Source organism: Amphiprion ocellaris, chromosome 10 (genome assembly GCF_022539595.1).
Source record: "Amphiprion ocellaris isolate individual 3 ecotype Okinawa chromosome 10, ASM2253959v1, whole genome shotgun sequence".
NCBI classification, from domain to species: Eukaryota; Metazoa; Chordata; class Actinopteri; family Pomacentridae; genus Amphiprion; species Amphiprion ocellaris.
Window position 1 is genome coordinate 21631993 of NC_072775.1, and position 20693 is coordinate 21652685.

The 20693-nt window shown below is 38.8% G+C and overlaps 1 protein-coding gene across 1 annotated transcript in view; it reads left to right on the plus strand.

The window, feature by feature from the left end:
* b4galt2 (UDP-Gal:betaGlcNAc beta 1,4- galactosyltransferase, polypeptide 2) overlaps window positions 1-20693 on the plus strand; it is a 250168-nt gene that overhangs the window by 13518 nt on the left and 215957 nt on the right. The window lies entirely within an intron of this gene.

Below are 20693 nucleotides of genomic sequence, written 5' to 3' on the forward strand. Positions count from 1 at the left end.
GCGGCTACCACGGTGGCACACATGGTACAGATCATGAAATATAAGCCTGGGCCCAGCATGGAAAGGAAAGTTACATGATTCTAATGTGCACTTCAATCACACAATCAACACTATAGCCCTGTGTTATCAAACCAATGTGGTAGGGCAAATATAGGATTACTATGGGACAGCTTTCTGCTGCAGGCTCAGCTTTGGGTTTCCTTGGTTGGAGATTCCCTTTCCCTTTTTATTGTTTATAAACTACATAGCATTTCCATGAAAAAAAATCTAAATGAATCTACCGCTAACTTGAGTTTTGGATCAATCAGTTATCTAAACATGCCTTATGAACCCTATTTTAAGGATGCCAGTATACTTGTACATCCGTCATGATTGTAGTGATATCCTACAAAACTAGCCACATCTCAGACCATTCAATGTCCTACAAGCCAGATAGCAACCTGATACTTTTAGGAAGATAAAATGTAATTTTTCTATGGAATGAACTTTCTCCGAATACACAGTAGTAATGTGGAACAAGCTGTCTAACGTAATGAGGCTTGTTTTTTGCAACATCCTACTATAAATATAAAATCATTCCCAAATAAAGTGCTTTTATATTATAGCTTATGCTTATGTTTACTTGTGAAGGATTGCTGGTATTTTGAAATATATGTGAAAAACAAAAACAATTGTTTTTTTTTTTTTTTAGGTTTATTGCACTTTTAAGCAATTTATTGTAGTAGTTAAGACATAAGTGAATACATATTATTAAAACTTGGGATGTAAGGGTTATTTTGATGTAAAGCAAATAAAAGTACTAAAATATAGGAATAAGATATAGGACTATGTCTTGCCAGACTTGCACAATGGTAGGTCTTAAAGGGCAAATAGAAACTAAATTTTGAACAGCATTATGTCTATACTGTAGTTACTGTACTAATGATGATGGTTGTGATATGTTCAATGATTTGTTGGTCATGTATATACAGACACTGTAGTACAGATATAGATGCAGCTGTTTACTCAGACTTTTTTTCCTTGTTTGTTCCGTCACACAGTTAACGTGTGTCCTGTCATTTCTTTCTCGTCAAGATGAGCTTTTAAAATGTACTCTGAATAAACTTGATTAACAAACACTGAAAGGTCAGTGCTGTGGTGGAGCAGAGAGCAGTGGCTGATTCATTCGTGACCTGTCATCATTTTTCTCTGCGACAGCGAGGCTGAAGCTCACTCACTGAATCACAGCTTCAGTGCTCAAACGAACTGGCTTTGACTGGCACTGGCCCTCTGGTGCAGATGATAGTGGACTTTCATAGGTGTATCGTTACATAATGCACAGGCTGTAGCTTGTTCAATGGTGATGCACTGATGAGATATATACAAAGTAGTTTGACACTGAAAAAAAAATAAAACTAGTTGGTTGTAAGGGAATAGTGGCAAACCCAGCCAAGGTAGGAAATAGAAAAACTGAGAAAGCTGCCATAGCTGTGACTTTACACTTTTAACAGGATATAACAGTTAGGTACAGTTCGTTGTAGCACAGTGTCGATCTGATTATTCCTGAGTTGTGTTGAGCACAGTGGCGCAGCATTGCTCAGGATTTCTGGAGAGTTTGGAACGTCTCACTGTGTTTGGGATCCGTCAGTGTAAGGCATATACTGTTCAAAGCACCTCCTATGTCCTACAGAAACTACTTTAGTTCTAACTCTTGCCTGGATGATGGAGAATCTCATTCTACAATCTCTACTCTCCTCATAACAAGCAACCGTTTAGGCACCATTTGATTTGCTTGCAGTGCGAGCAGGCCATGTTTTCACAAATTTTGGGCTGCATGAGGATGTCTCACAGACTTGGGTGGATGGGGGAATTTACATCATGGTGTGTATTACTTGATGCAAATGCACAAAATGCAAAGTAACTTCCTTAAAACACACCTTTTCATGATACCAGGTTGCTTCCTAATGTTATCCATTGAGGTCAATTTACCTTTAAAACTGATTTTATTTGACTTCTTCACATAATGTTTATCAAGGCGATACCATTTCTTTATCCTCAGCCTATTTATTGTTATTTGTGTGCAAATTTATTTGTGTGTGTTTTTAATTAGTGTCATAATATTAAAATTCTGACCTGTGTGTCTTGATGAATAAAGTGGTTATATTAAAATGAAGGTGATTAATGCAACATAGTTATTTTTTCAGCTAATCTTTATTAGAGATACTACCAGTCAAAAGTTTGGACTCACCTTCTCATTTAATGGTTTTTCTTTATTTTCATGACTACATTGTAGATTCTCATTGAAGGCATCAAAACTATGAATGAACACATATGGAATTATGTAGTAAACAAAGTGTGAAGAAAGTCAAAACATGTTTCATATTTTAGATCCTTCAAAATAGCCATCCTTAGCACACTCATGGCATTCTCTCCATGAGCTTCATGATGTAGTCTCCTGAAATGGTTTTCACTTCACAGGTGTGCCTTTTCAAGGTTCATTTGTAGAATTTCTTGCCTTCTTAATGGGGTTGGGACCATCAGTTGTGTTGTACAGAGGTCAGGTTGGTACACAGTTGACAACCGTAATTGACAACTGTTAGAATCCATATTATGGCAAGAACCAATCAGCTAAGAGAAACAACAGTCCATTGTTACTTTACAATCAGAAAATCAATAATTAGAAATTGATATGATATTCATCATAATAAATAGTTTTGTGGGGGAATTTTTCACTTACATCGCTCAGGCCTAGTACATTTACTCTTAGTAACATTCAATTTCAAGTTTCCTAAAAACAATCAAAGGGCTTGTGTAGTTTTCTAAAAACAAAAGATGATGCTTACATGCAAAAATAATAGATTATTGCAGAAAACAGGATTTGATTGTACATGTAACCACATTCACTGTAAATGTTAATGTATTTAAGGTTCCTTATAAATGACATCCTTTAAGAACAAGATGCAACAAACCACTACCAGTCAAAAGTTTGGACACACCTTCTCATTCAGTGCTTTTTATTTATTTGTATTATTTTCTACATTGTATATTAATACTGAAGATTCACACTGTTTTGTTTACAAGGTAATTCCATATGTATTCTTTTATATTTTTGATGTCTTCAGTATTGATCTACAATGTATAGAATAATCAAATAAAAACCATTAAATGAGAAAGTGTGTCCAAACTTCTGATTGGTAGTGTATGTGCCAAATATCTGAGCTGGAGTTCAGTTGTTTTTATTTGGGGCCGAAACCTCTGATTGTGTACAGTGTGCACTTCTTTCAGGATTGGGAACATCATAAAACATTAGTCGGTAATTTCCTTAACTCCTGCACAATATGTTGTATTGTTGTCATCATACCCTGCTTCTTCCTGATGTGACCCAGATCTTTCATAATGACAGTGTGTCGTGTGCTCTGTCTCTCTGTTTGCATCCTCTCTCCCTCCCCCCTCTCTTCTCATTTCTATGATATCACTCACTCATGGGTCTAACCTTCCATGGAGACCCAGCTACACTCTGGTATTCCTTGAAAATTGATTCCTAGTTTTACTTTTGTATGGACTGTGCTGCAATACCTTTGACTAAATTGTAAAACTGTAAATACAGATAAATCATTCAAAAAACTGCAGTTTTTCCCCTTATACTGACCTCTTTTTGTGCAGCGTGAATGTAGATTTTACTTTTCCTAATACATTAGACTCATGCTATTGAGGCTTACTGCACCAAGCCAAAGATAACTTCTGTCCGTCCCACTGTGCACCGGTTGGTTTGTGGGAGATGAACTTGCCTACAGCAATATGTGCTGGTGCCATGAGAGAGCTCTGAGGCTCCATACTATCAAGTCTAGCATGGCTAATGCATTTTTGATAAGACCGGGAGGGCTGGCTTGTAGGTTAAAACGCAAGAGGCCCGGAGCTCCAGAGACAAGACAGTGAAGGAGGGAAGAAGAGAAAGAGAGGGAGATTCTCAGGCTGTGATCTTCATCCAGCTAAAGAGTTTTGCTTTTCCACCCAGACTCAGACTTATATTTCTGTTTGGCTACTTTTCTGCAAGTTACAGTCACAATATCAAGAAATGTAGCTTTCTCAGAATTAAATGTCCGCTTGGAGGCAGCAGAAACGAGCTGTGAACACAACGCTAACATAACCTAAAATGACATGGTTAGTTTGTGAGGCTGCTCATTTACCAATCCAACCACACTGTTTGATCTGTTACTTCTCTTGAGTAATGACCCATCAACACTGAAGGATATACGGTGAAGTTCCTATAATTTAACACATGACACATTAATAAACAAATACATTTCACAGTTTTGTGTTGAAGTTTGAGTTCTTCTAAATTTTATCACCAAGGTTGTTATTTTCACTACAGATGTACACTACCGTTCAAAAGTATAGGGTCACTTAGAAATGTCCTTATTTTTGAAAGAAAGGCATTTTTTTTCAATGAAGATGGCATTAAATGAATCAGAAATTCAGTCTAGACATTGTTAATGTGGTAAATGACTATTCTAGCTGGAAATGGCTGATTTTTAATGGAATATCTACATAGGGGTACAAAGGAACATTTCCAGCAACCATCACTCCTGTGTTCTAGTGATATGTTGTGTTAGCTAATGGTGTTGAAAGGCTAATTGATGATTAGAAAACCCTTGTGTGCCACCACACATTGTTATTGGCCCCTGAGAAACCATACTGTTTGACTCCTGCTAAAAACAACAGCCTTCTGAAGCTGAAAATGGGATGACAGTAAAAATATGCAACACAAAAACTACAGTCTGGAAAGCAATAAACACAACACTGAGTTTAAAGTTGCTATTCCACGTAGGGGTGTTTGATGATGATTAATTATTAATCGATTAACTGACGTTAATAATTTAATTGATTAAAATTATATTAACTGAGAAGGCAGAAGATGAGAAGTATTGGAGATTAGCTGTAGTACCTGATTACCACCAGGTGGAGCTTTGCACTGTTTATTTAAATGGAAGACTACAGCTCGTCTGCTGTGTTTAATACTGTTGCAACCTTAGGAAACAGTCGCTTGAACTTCAAGCATTTCTGTGTTGGCAAGGAAACCATAGTAATGTTAAAATCCAGTTTGTTAAATGAGTAGTTTTGTCACTGTTATTTCATTTGTGTTTGAATTTTGATTGTTGTGGATGAATGAGGTTGTTTTCAGTGTTTGTGTTGCCGAATGCATTGTGGGGGTTTAGCTAGCAATGGGCCACCATGACAGAGACTTCTGTGGTGGTTAATGGTTTCTGGTCAGAGTTCTTCTGAGGATAACAAGCTTGGACATCATTCCAATAGCCAAGTGGCTATTGAAGATGTGCAAGTTTTATAGCAAACTTTTAGCATTGGTGATTCAAACAGCTTTCCCAGCAAATCGAAAAAACAACATTTGCACTACATTCAGTCTGATTGAGCAGGTATTGATTGAAAACCAGGCAGACCAAAGGTTAAGAAAATTATTTAAAATTTGCATCCCTAATCACAGTAAATGTTTGATGTTTTGCAAAATACGTTATCACAGCCATTTGCTATAGTATGAAGCTAAGGCCAGAAGCTGCTTAGCTTAGCATGAACTCTGAAAACAGGTGAAGCAGTTTGAATATGTCCTATTAGAACCTCTAAAGGACACTAGTTTAACATGTTATTGTTGTGTATTTGTATTTGTAAAAATCTCCTGTTAGTTCACATGAGTTTACGTGCTGGATAATTTATTGGCTCTTAGCAGTTGCTAGGTAACCAGAAGAGACTCCAGGACATTACTGTAGCTGGCCTGGTTTCCAGCTTTTGGGCTAAGCTAACTGGCTTCTGGTTGCAGCTTCATATTCAAGTGATATCGATCTTCTCATCTAACTCTCCACTAGAAAGCATATTTCCCAAAAAGTCAAACTATTGCTTTAAGCTCTAAAAATCTTAAAGAGACCTGCAGGGTCGGATGTTCAGTCAGTGAAGTTTCATCTCTACAAGCAACACCTTTCACAGACAAGAAGCCATGCAATTCATGTAAATATCACGGCTTTCTGATATGGTGCCAGGATTTATGATGGGGGCATGTTAAAGATTTAAAAATATATAATTGAATGAAGAATGAAGAATGTGGCTCTATGTATGTGCACAACCATTAGAAACTATCTATTATGTATTAACAAAGTAAAGCCACTTTATTAATGCATTATTCATTGAAAAGCCATACAACCATTAATCACATCTAAGTGTATTTTGTTTTGACATTGTTTAAATGAACTAACACGTTTTCAAACATGGTTTCCTATCAGGATAATAGCTAGCCACATCGCAGCCCTGCTACATATTTAGGTCACGTGATTCGGCATCTGTACATAACGTACGCATGCATAACACACACCTGTGCTCAGCGTAAAGTCATTTTGTTTGTGGGTACATCTATATTAAATGGCCACATTCTATGTTGCTGTGATTTTTGATCATCAATAACTAATAAACAAATGGTGTATTTCGAAAGAAGAAAAGCACTCAGAGAGCACAAGGCTGCTCAGTCGTGTGATTTCCGACGGATAAGTCCGCAGTGGTGGATTTGTAGTAGGATCTCAGTCATGTGATCATCAGCAGGCAGCTGACATAGTATTCACTTGCTGTCATAGTTACAGTGACGCCGTGCCGCTATCTTGCAATGATACAGAAATATTTATCAAATCCGTGGATCCAGACTATAAGCTGCATCACTGTCAAAATCTGATCAGGTGGTGCTTGTGCCATTTCTGACCTTCCCTGAAAATTCCATCCAAGTCCGTTATTTCGTTTTTGAGTAACGTTGTGCATAGACAGACAAACGTACGCTGATCATCACATAACTCCACCATGTTCCTTGACTGAGTAAAAAAAATGCTGCATTTCTGACAGTGCCATATGGGGTAATGAACCGCCTTGGTGGAGTACTGTGCTCTCTGAGTGCTTTTCTAGTATTTGTTTTTTAAATCTTTTATAGAGATTTACTTGATGAAATTGGGACAGCGTGAGTGTACGTGCATGTGTCCATACATACTTGTCTATCTTTGAGACTTTGGGAGTAAGGACATTTTGGCTGGTCCTCACCTTCTGACACACCATCAATGGGCAGTTTGACTACTGAGACTTGGTTTTAGGGTTAATGGTAGAATTGGGTTTAGGTAGCTGTAGTGGGGAACACTTCCTGTCAATGGGTGTCCTCACAGAGATACACAGTAGTACATCATATCTGTGCATGTGTGTAGTGGTGAAGCTCTGTTGAATCAAACTTTATTGGACAAGATCATTGATGATGTCATTGCAGGAAAACCGTTTAATACTTTTGATTGTTGATTGTTCAGCTCTTTCATGCCAGATGGATAGAAGTACAGGACGTGCAGGAGTGCAAACTATAGATTCATGTTTTCTGCTTTTGCATCTACACCTGATGGATAGATTTCGCTTGTGATGCTCCACTCCCCATCCTTTCATCCACCTTCGATCATCTGTTGACCTGGTTGAGTCTTCTGGTACGACACTCACTGGTCCTGATCTCTTAAATGAAAAAAATATTTTCTTTCTAAAATGATTCATGATACATTTCATATTCAACAACTGATAAATCATTTAGATGGTGTCTTGTGGTGGCTCCTTTGTAGTGTTGGGTTACCTGGCTGACACTCACTTGGTAGGATTCAGCATGAGGCAGGTAGAGGCGTGAGAATGACTGAGAGAACAGGCAAAGAAAACAGTGATGGAACGTGTGTGAAGAGAACACAAAGGTGTTAGGCTGTTATGAAAACATCACAGTTATGGTGGCGTTTATGATCCTTTTGTGTCATGTGCTTGTCCTGCTTTATTTTTACCGCTTTCATTTAAAGCAATGATACTTTGAAATATTAAATACAACTAAAATAAAACAAAAGGACCTTCAATATTAGTTTTATTGGACCTATAGACCAAACATATACATGCATTCCTTTCTACATAACTAATCTTGTGTGCACTGCAGTCAATAAAGTTGCAGCATTTCCAATGGCACGAGAGAAAAAGAAAATCCCTGCAATAGTTTGTATGGATGTAAAGAACTACAATTACAGCTTTCATATACATTCTACATATATGCAAATACACTGGTCATTCTTTTTCTGTACAAAGAGCAGCAGTGTCCATACATATTACAGGGCATTTTAAATGTTTCAAACTTTTTTTTTCTCTTCTGAAGTTTCCGCTATGTTCAAACTAAAAGTGTCACAAAACAACCTCTGAAATCCACACTAACTATAAGCATTTACCACATTAACAATGTCTGCACTGTATTTCTGATTCATTTAATGTTATCTTCATTTAAAAAAAACTTTTTTTTTTTTTCAAAAATAAGGACATTTCTAAGTGACCCCAAACTTTTGAATGGTAGTGTACATGCATGTTAATGATACACAGTTGATTCTCTAAAGTCAAACAAAGTTTAGACTGCACAGAGAAGGACAACTCACAATTGTGTTTGAAATAATTGATGTCTTCCTTTCGTGTTCTTGTCTTTGTGAAGCGTGGCTGCGTTTTAGGATATCTGGCAAATCAGGTTGCTTGTTGGAATGGAAAGTAGCTCTGCACAGTGAAAGCAGCCTGTGGAGAGGAGCAGGAAAGCTGCTGTATGAGTTAACAGAAGAATTTGTAAATCTTTTCATTTCCACTTGAAGATTCCTCAGCCTTGCACACTGACATTTAATGAATCTGAGCTCCACTGTAGACTGAGGGACCAAATCTGGATAGTCCCCAGGCTTGCTTTTGACCCTCCAGCCGTGAATACACTGTAGCAGCAACTGACTTCAGCCCACATATGTTCCGGTAGAGCTGACCAGTGGTTAACAGTGGAGGATAAAGAGTCTCCAGAGCAGCTCTTCACTGAAGCTTTAAATACAATCAGAGGGACATTGTGGATGTGTTAAATTACAACCAGAAACACTCCCCCCCCCCCCCGAGATTTAGGATAAAATCATTAATTTAACAGTATGGAACAGACATCGTTCATGTGTCTGATGGTACAATTTAAGGTGTGATGTTTTGTTTTGAGTTCTCCCTTCATATTAAAACCCCCAGATCAGTCACATACCGTCTTTTCTTCCAGCATATGCTTGGCCTCGACTTGATGAATTATGTACCCTCACAAATTACCAGTCTGGCCACCCGTCTGGCAACCAATTAAAATTTTAAGATACAGATGTTGCAGACATTTTGCTAGCTTTAGCTAGCACTTCATCTAAATGTGCTTTTTGATATGTGTGTGTCAGTGTGTGTGTGTCGTTTGAAAGAGAGGAATCTATTACATTTATGTGACAAGACCAGAAATTATTGAATAAGTTCAGTATCTTAAAGGGTTCTTTTAAAAGCTGCAAATGTCAGTGTGGCCTCACAGAAATGTCTAAGTGTGGCCACTTAATGGCTTGATTTGAGCGAGAGCACTTTGTGACGGATCGGTTTGAACATACACACTCCATCCATTACTCATGTACATGTGCTGTGTCCATCTAGTTAATCCTGCGTTCATGTATTGGAGTATCCTCGGCACTGTTTTCATGCTAAAAATGACATAAAACTCCACTTACTCATATAGTTGGATATTATTCTGCATTGTGAGAGTCCATGTGTAGTTGTTTACATGAACAGAACCTCACAAAGGTGGAGCCCACAGTCCTACAGCTAAGCTCTGTAGTGTTATTAAAATGTAAATTTCAGCGCTGCATGATGAAGGATGAACAGCAGAGCATTCCTGTTCATAAATTAAGACATGTAGCTAATATGAGCCATAATAGGAGTGCTACATTTGCATATCCAGACCCCCAACAGGCCCACTTAGTGTTTTACTTCCCCTCAAAATACTGGAGATTTTCAACAAACAATATTCAAACTAAAGAGGACAGCTAGTGAAACTTAAATTTTTTTGCCAGCTACATCAGGACATTATAAGCTAATGCAAAAACTCCAAGAGCTGGTTGAAGACCTCATCTCCAGCTCACATTTAGATATTTACATGTTGTTTGCTTCAAACCAAACCTGCAGCAGAATGCTACATTGTGTTAGCTAATCGTGTTGAAAGACTAGTTGATGGTTAGAAAACCCTTGTACAATTATGTTAGCACATGAATAAAAGTGTGAGTTTTGATGGAAGCACTCAAGCACTTTCGGTGTCTTCCTAAGTGGACTATTATGGGATGGCTACACTATTTGCCGGTACCAGGACAACCACTTTCTTTTCCAAGCTATCATTGGGAAGATTTTTGAAAGAAAACTTTACGCCCAACAGACTCAATGTGGTTTAGTCTTCCTTCACTGTTCACCAAACTTTCTTATGTGCTAACATCACTCAGTGCATCCTGCGTATCTTCTTCACAGCTGGCAAACAGACTTTAGGTGCATTACCCCCACCTACTGGGTTGGAGTGTGCATCAGTGTTACCGGTGTGCCACAAATTAGGCAACTGAGAAAGGTGTGATTAAATGCGTTATTTAAAAAAAAAAAAAAAATTCTGTAATTAATTAATCGAAATTAACACGTTAAAGTCCCAGCGCTAATATAAATTCTTCTTGCAAACAGTTGTCTTGAACTGAGAAATTAGGTGTAGAGACCAAAAGCGTTTTATATACCACTGTAAACACGTTTATTTCTGCTGTCAAGTTGATTATTTTAACATGGAGGTCTATGGGGATTGACTTGCTTTTGGATTCAGCCTCAAGTGCACATTCAAGCAACTTCCTTTCTACGCCCCTGAGTTTGCTGCTTGCTCTTTCACCATGCACTTTGCTTCAACATGTGAAGAAATCCAAAACTTGATGGTCTTGATGTGCCTAGTTACAGTTGCAAAGCTATGATTAGTAACTGACGTGTGGAACTGAAGTGTAGAAAACAGTAATTTGACTGTAAAAATGAAAACCGTGGGATGCTGCATGGATGTCGAGCTGATAGTTTCATATCAAGCAGAACATGTAGTTTGCTGTCCTCTTGCCCTCTGTAGCTGCAATATATCCCACAACTGACAGGTTCCTCCATAACACACTGTTTATTTTCTAGTATCCCATACAGTGCAGAGCACACAGGAGGTATTTAAAATTCTTTGCCGCCCGTCACAGTTGTCGCAATTTCTACTGACATGACATTTCAAATCGAAATCTGGAATTGCAAGTGTCACTATCCAGGTGGAACACGAAAAAATGTGTACTTCATTTCTATCATACAGATGCAACTGTTGAGGCATTCACTTTATATAGTGTAATACTGTACCAACAGACAGCCAAAAAATGCATACAGCCATCTGTCCAGTAAAATGACAAGTTCAAAAAGCTTTTATTGCTGAAGAATGCTGTCATCCAAGCAGCGGCAGAAAACAAGAAAGAGTCATTAACACTAAAATATACTCACCCTACATTTGCAAAATGAAATAGAAATGACGGTGTTTAGTTTTAGATTTTCCTCAGACAGCCTCTTTTCCTGTTTCTCTACTTTGCTTCTCTTTCTGGACTCAGTCGATCTCATATTTTAATATTCTATTAAAAGTCAACATCTGAAGTCCTGGTTGAAGTATAGCTTTAAACTCTACTAGTGCATTGTTTTCCTCTTCTATTTTATACCCAGCTCCTGATTTAAAACTTTCCAAAATGTCATCCTAACTGGAGATGTACATTCTCTTTGACTTCCGTGCGATAAAGGTGTCATTCACCTCAGTCCACATTATTATGGAAGACAACTGTGCTACAATTCTCTTTAGTACTGCAAACCCATCAAAAAGATCATAGAAAATGGTGTTTGCCTGAGGTGACAGCGAAGGTTAAAAGTTTGATAAATGACATCACAAGTTACGAGAGCCCAGAGTGATATCTGTATTTTTTTAGCTCATTTAGTCCAAAACCCCATTTGAATTCCAATGATATGATACAGATAAAAGTGGAAAATCATAATGTTTCAACAGCTGAGGCAGCACATTTAGTGTTTTTTCTCTGCATGAATAATTCTAATTGTCTCACTTTTTAAAATATTTGATACTTTTTTGTGTTAATGCTTGGGGTCTACTGAAGGTGCTGATGGAGAGATTTCACATCAGTCTGAATTAACTATGCAAATAGAAGTGAGTTTGTTTAACTGAAACAAAAACAAAACAAAATGAGAAAAGCACTCAGAAAGTGCAGTACTCCGCCAAGCCTGCTCAGTTGTATCATTTCCGACGGCTGAAATCTTGAAAAATTTTTTGGCAGAAATCACGGTACCATAGAATGTGGCCATTTAATACAGATGTACCCACAAACAAAATGACCTTGCACTGAGCACAGGCGTGTGTTATCCATATGTACGTTATGTACGGATACTGAATCGCGTGACCTAAATATGTAGCAACCGGTGGGAATTAATGGGACTCGGAAACACCCCCACAATTTAACCAGTTGTTTCTTGTATTAGTTCCAATGAATAAGTCCCGATAAGTCTGCAGTGGTGGATTTGTAGTAGTATCACAATCATGTGATCATCAGCAGGCAGCTGACGTAGTGTTCACTTGTTGTCATAGTTACAGTGACATCATGCTGCTATCTCGCAATGATACAGAATTCTTTAACAAATCCATGGATCCAGACTACAGCATCCATTTACAGCAGCATCCATATTTGAAGCATTGCCTGTTATTATGGCTACAAGTTTGTCTTTCATCAGATCATGCTTTCTTAGCTGTGAATGTGAACACAAACAAGGAATTTGACTCTTTTTAAATGAACATGCACACTTCAAACCCTTAACTGCATTCATTAAATGAGTCTGGAAAGACATGGATGAAAACTGCAACTTAATTGGTTGGCAGATGCATATAGCCGTGAGGTGGTAATTATTGTTTGTTGTATTGCATAGTAAACAAGAAAAGCACTCAGAGAGCGCGGTACGCCAGAAAAGGCTGCTCAATCATATCATTTCCGAGGGATGAAATCTTTATAAAATTTGTGGATCCAGACTATAAGCCGCATCACTGCCAAAATCGAATCACTTGGTCCTTGTGTCATTTCTGACCTTCCCTGAGAATTTAATCCAGATCTGTTAGTCCGTTTTGGAGTAATGCTGCTAACAGACAGACAGACAGACAAATGTACGCCGTTCCTTTGCGAAGTAATTAGTTAATTGTGCCAAAGGTGCATTCTGAATTAGGGAAACAGTGTTTTAAGCATTCTGCACCTGCTGCCTGGAACTCACTGCAGAAGACACTGACTCTGAAGGATCTCATCACTATTGGAATTTTTAAAAACTGTATGAAGGATCTTGCAGCAGCTACTTTTCACACTTGTTGTTGTTTTAATGTAAATTCTTATTCCTGTGCTTTAATCTAGCATGCATTTTATTATGTTGCTGAGTGAGTTAGGGTGTCTGTTTTTAATTGTCGCACTTTTAATGTTTCTCTGGCTGCTGTCTTGGCCAGGCTTCCTTTGAAAAAGAGGTCGCTGTATCTCAGCGGGACCAACCTGGTTAAATAAAGGCTCAATAAAAAAAATAAAATAAAAATTAGATATGAAATCACAAATGTGCACTGCAGATGCAGGATATTACATAGATTACAAAGCTGCCTGCTGTAATAAACTGAAAAATTAGATGCACTGTATGTCGGCAGGACAGTAGACTGAAGGCTTACAGATATCAACCCCTTCACCAGCATGAAATCCAGCAATGAAAGTTTGTAAAAGCACACGGTGTAAAATGGTGAGTGTAGATATGGGTGTTGTGGGTGGTCCTCATCTCTCCATCAATGTGGCTCTTCACAAAATCCACCCACCTTTTTCATCTCACCAATTTTTGGATTTTGAAGCAATGAGACTGAGTTGTTCTGACGTCCAGTTACGATGCATTTTCTGGCTAGAGGGATAAGCAGCTGTAGTAAGCAGGAACACAGCTGTAGCTCATTGTACAAAATATGGCCCCAGTGCCATGATATCTGTTGCACCCAAAAAATCCAGAATGCAAAAGTGATGAAAACCGTTCAGCTTCACTTATTTTCTGACATGTGTAATGTGTTTTGAGAATTCCCTTTACTTGGATTTAAATAGTTGCTTGTTAATACAGTGATGGTTGAGCACTGTCTGTAATGAAGTCTGTGATTATCAAAGTGGCTCTTAAGGGTTTCATTTTTCACTAACTGTTTGAACTCCAAGCAGTTTCTGGGCGTTCTCTGCTCCTGTCACATTTTTGCTCACTGTTTTCTCATTTTTCACTGCTGTGTAATGTTCTGTGGAAACATAACCATGGCTAGCAGTAGAGAGAACTCAGAAATGTCTTTTGTGGGATATGACACAGTTCTAATGTCATAAATCACAAAAAAGTTGACTCTCTTTGATTGTTTATGTTACAAAAAAACCCAAACTGTAATCAACATGCACTATGTGCTGCCAATACTGGAAAAATAGTGACTTTACATACTATAACAAGAAAAGCACTGAGAGAACGCAGTCTCCGCCAAGGCTGCTCAGTCAGGATCGCAATCGTATGATCGTCAGCAGGCTGCTGACGTAGTGTTCACTGGTTGTCATAGTTACAGTGACGCCGTGCCGCTATCTCGCACTGATACAGAAATCTTTAACACACCCATGGATCCAGATTATAAGCCGCATCACTGTCAAAATCTAATGAGGTGGTCCTTGTGTCATTTCTGACCTTCCCTGAAAATTTCATCCAAATCCGTTATTTCGTTTTTGAGTAATGTTGCGCACAGACAGATTCACAGATTAACAGACAAACACACGCCGATTGTCACATAACTCAGCTGCGTTCCTTGGTGGAGTAAATATTTGACAATATACAGTACCGTTCAAAAGTATGGGGTCACCCAGGCAATTTCATGTTTTCCATCAAAACTCACACTTTTATTCATGTGCTAACATAATTGCACAAGGGTTTTCTGATCATCAATTAGCCTTTCAACACCATTAGCTAACACAATGTAGCATTAGAACACAGGAGTGATGGTTGCTGGAAATGTTCCTCTGTACCTCTATGTAGATATTCCATTAAAATCACCCGTTTCCAGCTAGAATAGTCATTTACCACATTAACAATGTCTAGACTGTATTTCTGATTAACCCGTTTAATTCCACTGGCAACAATTGTTGCCACTCATTTTTCTTTTAATTTCTACTCTCTGTAAGTGTTGTTTTGGCATTGGACAGCTCATGCAAGTTTTAAAATCAAAGAATAGGTTGTCTCCTCTAAATTGCATCAATGTCATGTAACAAGTGTGAATGGTCACATGACTAGGCCTCTTTACTTCCTGCCTGCGCTGATAGAAGGAGATGTCTGCCTCAAACTTGTACAAGAATAATTTATTTAAATACCTTAATTAACAGATATAACTGAGGTATTTTGTACATGCAGTAATTGCAATGTTGTCAATTTTAGTTCTCTTCAGTATGCATTGATGTAGTGTCTTTATATATGTTATGAAGTTGTGAACACACTTATAACCATGCCTAGTTATAATATAATACACTTATTAGTGTTATTCTTACTTTTTAAAAAAATTTGTAAATATGTCAAACTGAAGAATTTGTGTAAATTTAGACTATGCGGTTTCCCACTGGCAACAATTGTTGCAGAGTATAAAACCTACATTTGCACTAACAAAACCAACATGAAATGAAAACATTTATACATAATATGTGTTAGGGAGGTCTAAGGAGTAAAATACATGCACTTATTTTGCAGGGAAAAATTTGGGATTATTATCTTCATTGAAAAAAATGCTTTTCTTTTAAAAATAAGGACATTTCTAAGTGACCCCAAACTCTTGAATGGTAGTGTGTATTTTTAATTTGACTCTGCATTTGTCTCCTCTTTGCATTGTGAAAGCACAGCTTGCAGCTCAGCCGAGTTCAGCAAAAAAGTCACGTAAATTTTGTAATTTCACAGATGAGTCATGTACAGCTTCACGGCTTTGCTGAGGAGGGCTGACTTCTGTGGTTATAGAGCAAGTGGTTTATTTCTGCAATTTTACAGTTAGACATGTAGATTAGGTTCGTTGAAAGGACTAGATGTTACAATCCCAGATGTTTGCACCACTTCTAATTTGGGAGTTCTTGATGGCTGCTATAAGGTTTTACCAGCGGGACACATCGTCAGTTGTGTACCTCAGAGTCACAGGGTGTTTCGGCCAATTATCACAACACACCCTCTGCTGAGACAGACCCACCACGGGTTGATCAAGCCTGGGTGTGTGTCCTGTGGTTAGCTGTTCACCCTAGCAGCCCAGGTGGTGTCGCTCCTCTTCAGCCACAGCCAATGGCTCGTCCTCTCAGCGGTGTTGGCCAGCTCTTTGATAGCTTTTCTGTGAGCCTGTCCCCTGACTCCGACCTCGCTAAGGAGTTTCGCTGTTGTGTTGGCTACGAAACCCCTACAGCCCACCTCCCCTGGGCACACCCTTACCTTCCAGCCTCTGTCCTCTGCCTCAGCTGCTAGGTTGGAGTAGCGCAGCTTCTCTAACTTTTCTAACTTATTTCTTTCAAGTGATTTGGAAAAAAAATTGTAAGATTTTAAGGTTTTTCCACAGAACAACACGTCACAGATGAGTAGGGCTCATTGAAAAAGTGAATATCGTATAAGTCATTCTGGTTTTAGTCTCTGCTTCTGATAAACTGTAATTTTATGATTTTTAAAAAAAAAAAAGATAACATACCCTTGAAACATGGGGTTAAATTCTTGAAACTGATTATCAGGAATGTATTTGCATTGGATGCCAAAGAACTTAATTTTCATTTTGACCTTCAGGCACAATGCCAGTAGTTTTCCACAACCTGAAAGGCACCGTTCAAGTCGAGCTGCAGGTCGTAAGCAGCCCTCAATCCAACACTGTGGTGACACCCTCTTTCACAGTTCCTCCCTCGCAGTAATATAATTAATCCACAACCCATTGAACAGCGAGTTAGCACGGTTGTTAACCTCTGTGAATAAGGCTGCACTTCCAGCAGCTTCGCATAGAGACCACTGAGCCCACTTATTTCTGTGGGAGGACACATGCTGATATAGAGATTGGCCACATTGGACTTCAGTTTTAATCCTGGAGAAACTAGTAGGTAGAGGGCTATGTCTATGACTGGTCGTGATCGCTCAAGTTGTGCATCATTGAAGAAGAACATACTTACCTGTCCATATGTTTTCACTTTGTCCACCTTCTCTTATCATTGTTTTTGTCTCTAATCTCTCACCCATTCCCTGTTTGGTTGCAGATAAATGTGATGGCGTTAATGACGGTGGCTCCCTCTTCCTCGGGACAGCTGGACTGTCCAGTCTTTGTCTGCTCATTTAGAGGCAGCCTTCAAACTTAACGGCGATGCAAACGGGCCGTTATATTCCCCGTCACATATTTTCACAGCATTTCTCTGTGGGTTCTTTCACAGACATGATATGATCGGGGACTGTTATGAAATTTATTGCTGTTGTTAAAAAGGGAGTTACAGGGATTCTCGAATAAACTGGTTACATAAAGGTTATAGTTCTCTCTGTTGCCATCTCTGTCTCCCCTTTTTGCTCTCTCTGGTATTTATCTCCATCTCTTTGTGACTTGCAAGATTTAGAGACCTTCATTCCTGGCCTTGCTGTTCTTCCCTAGTTTACATTTACATATTAAGTTGAAAATGACCACTCAATACAATCCCTGGTCCCAGAAGGAATAAGAAAATATGAGTGGGAGGGATGAGCTATAGAAAGAAATTGAAAGAGAGATTTCCTCTTTTGTTTCGGTCTGCTGACCTTATTCAAGACATGGAAAAAGCACAAACTTGTCTTGACAAAAGTCAGTTGAGCGAAATGTTAGCAAATAAAGAGGCTGAGGTTTAGCTGGATTTAGCACCCATGAGGCTTTGTTTTCTTTCGCCACATGAGAGCGAAAGCACTGATGTGTATTCCGTCCACATTGATCTCTGATAAGTCCTGTGCAGCTGGCCGTCCGGGGCTAAACAGGCTCTCGATCCCGTCTGCCGGTTTGATTCTTCTGTTTTCAGCAGCGCCACACTTCACTCTCAAACAGTTCAATACCTGCTCGACACCAGCGGCAGCCCTCCTGCTCCCGAGCTTCGCAGTTTGAAGGAGAAAATCGGGCGAAACTCTTGCGTTCGTCTGACTGATAATCTGTCCGACTGCCTGACTGCACCTTTGAAGAATTCGCCCCTCATTCGTTACATGCCGGCCTGTTTAGTCACTGAGGAGCAGCACGGATAGGAAATAAATCCTGACCTGCACAAGCATTATGGTATGACTGACGTGTGGTGTCCGGGTCCTTCGGTCAGCAGAAATCCATCTCATTAACTTGGCAACTTGCACACACATCAGTCACACACACACACACACCCTTGAGGCTCAGTCTTGGCAGTCTCCACTTAGCTGCCCACAGACAAAAGGCAGACCCAGCAAGAGGCAGACAACTATCTGGACAGGCAGCAGCCATCAGCTCAGTCACCCAACATGTGTTTAAATTTGTTCCATTTTGCCTCAAGAAACAGCAAAAGAACCTACAGTGAAGCACAGACTGCAGATGGTACTGCATTTTACCTCAAAAGGACAACGTTGGACGCTTATTTAAAAATGTTCTTTTCTTGAGCAGATAGGGTTTTTGTAGCTGTGCTAAACTCATTCAGTGGCAATAATGTCAATTCAAATTAGCCTTTTTTTGCATAATGCTTTTTTTTTAAGGTCCTTGATTATCAAATGTTTCTACACACAAACAGCGCAAAACCTGAAATGATTCATCAATAAACCATTCAAGTCATTTTTCAGGCTAAAATTTCAGATCCTCATGCATGTGAATTTGGAAGCTTTGCCGTTTTTCATGCCTTTGCACCACCGACAGCCGCGGCCAGAGGCGTTATGCTTTCAGGTTGTCCATCTGTTCATTCCGTTCTCATGAATGGGTACCTCAGGTCACCTTGAAGGAATTTCTTGATATTTGGCCCAAACATTCACTTTGAATCAAGGATGAAGAGATTAGTTCTGTGAAAAGTCAGTGTGACCTTAAAAAACAGGTTTTTGGCCATAACTTGGGAATTCTTTTGCTAATGACTGTTTGGATAAAACATTTTATATGCAAAAAGTCAAAGGTCGGCTTCAATGTGGCATCTTGTTGTTTAAAAAACTTTTTTGCTGGTCATTATTTAATGCCATAACTCAGGAATAGAGGGGAAGATCGTGATCATTATTCACATTTGGTTGGATGCTGAATGGACTGAGAACTTGGGTGTCTGTGATGATTGTGTATATTTTTTGGCTGTGCAGATGAAGATGTTTGTGACATTTTAGATATTTTAACTTCTTTACAGCAGCTTCCATATTTGAAGCATTGGCTGTTATTATGGCTACAAGTTTGTCTTTCATCAGATCATGTTTTATTAACTGTGAATATGAACACAAACAAGGAATTTGACTCATTTTTAAAAAAATAAACATGCACACTTCAAACTCTTCACTGCATTTATGAGATGAGTCTGGACAGACATGAATGAAAACTGTAACTTAGTTGGTTGGCAGACGCATATAACCATGAGGTGGTAATTTTAGTTTGTTTTATTGCATAGTAAACAAGAAAAGCACTTAGAGAGTGCGGTACTCCGGAAAAGGCTGCTCAATCATATCATTTCTGAGGGTCAAAAATTTCTAAAGTTTTGATTGAAATAAAAAAAATCTAATCAGATAAGTTATGAATCCAACCTGTCTTTCAGTAGCAGCTTTCGGTTTCCTTTACTCTGTTGCATAAAACTGATGATACATTTTCCTACTAATCACAATTTATATTTTAATAAATCATTATCAGTTCGTAAAATCCTTAGACCGATGTTTGCATTTGTGCCTTCTCTCAAGATCTGCTCTAGTCGGTCCACTCTGTGTGATACTTGTTGGAAGTGGTTCACTTAGGACTGCAGGATGTGTAAAAAAAAAAAGTGGATTCTGGACTTTGTGAAGATGTGTAGCTGTGATACAATTTTCAATGGTATTAATTAAGTTCAATACCCAGGACATATAGCTCTGTCTTTGAAGATGGTCTTAAAATCTCTCCCATCCTAAGTGAGAGTGTGACTCGTGTCTCCACAACAATCATGTTATACACATGCTAATTATCTTGTGAAAATCCAGCCAGATGTCATAGACTTTCCCAGAGGATAGTTGGGATATTAACTGCTGGTGAAAAGCATGCGTTACATATCCATCCTCTCCAAGTACCAGCATTAGTATATACATAACTGTTACTGCCTCTCTGTTTCTCCCTGATCCTTTTGGATTTTCATCAGAGATTCTGATGTCATTCAGAGCTTTTTATCATCTACTTCAACCTCATCTCCTACTTCTCTCTCATTGATTGGAAAAGCCATAAACCTACCGTAAGCATCGCCTGTGGGAACACTCTAAGTGCTCCCTCTTTCTCTCCTTTGCTCGTGTCTTCACTGCATTGTGTATTCCCACTTGCCGTCTCATTCTATCATAAACGCTTTTTAAACCACTTGACTGGAAAATTGACTTGGCATGTCAATTTGGCTGAACTGCCCCAGTCAAGGTTTCTCATTTGTTAGCATCTGTATATGCTTTTATTGTTGATTCTGTTTGGTTTTTTTGGTCAAATTCTCTTGTGTGCTTCTTTCTGTGCCGAGAGCAAACTTCTACATTTATTTCACGGCGTTTCAACCAGGCATTTTGAATGAGAACAAGGTCACTGAATGCTGAAGGGCCGGTGGGAGATCGAT